The following is a 770-nucleotide window of genomic DNA, read 5'->3' as shown; positions in this document are numbered from 1 at the left end:
AGATTTTTTTCTTATGTCATTGGGCACTAAAAATGCTACGTAGAGTAATATCAAATGCATTTTTACTGATCATCATCATATTTTTCCACAGTTAACTAACTCGAGACCCCTAAAAAAACTAACTAACTCGAGAGTTACAAATATTCCCTCTATAAAGAAATATAAGAGCGTTTAGAGAGGACGGGATGTCGACCCGTTGGTTAGGCAGCTGAGATTGCCGCCAGCCCACTTAAGTTAAAGTCCCGGCTTGGATGGGTGGTGCTCACGGAGTTTTTTTTATAAAAAAAATGTCAACGAGGGATAAGAGCGTTTAGATAACTGTACGGACGAAAGTTGTATTTACCACTTTACCCCTCTTCTTCCTGGCGACCCCTACCCCCTTCGTCGCCGCACTCCGGCATTTCTCCGGCTCAGCTCCCACCACGCGGCTGCAGCGAGCGAGCGAGCGAGCGCGGGAGCGAAATGGGAGCTCCCACTCCTCTCCCGCTCCAACCCGATAACTCCTCCCTCCCGTCAGGCCTCCGCCCCCCGCCCGCCGACGCCGCGTGCGTCCCGCCGCGCGGGCGAGGAGGAGGTGCCCGCACGACGACGGGTTCGATCCCGACGCCGGCAACGGCCTTGGCACCGCCAAGCCCCAACCTCAGCGCTGCATCCTCGACATGTTCCCGTACCCTAGCCCCAGGTACAATTTGTGCTCGGATTTTTGCTTAATAAAAATTACGACTTTGTGTAGTGGTAGGCCTTAATTCATTCATCTATTTGGATACTAG

This window comes from Triticum urartu, chromosome 2A (genome assembly GCF_056163025.1).
Source record: "Triticum urartu cultivar PI428250 chromosome 2A, HENAU_Tu73, whole genome shotgun sequence".
NCBI lineage: Eukaryota > Viridiplantae > Streptophyta > Magnoliopsida > Poales > Poaceae > Triticum > Triticum urartu.
Note: the sequence above shows the minus strand (reverse complement) of the source record.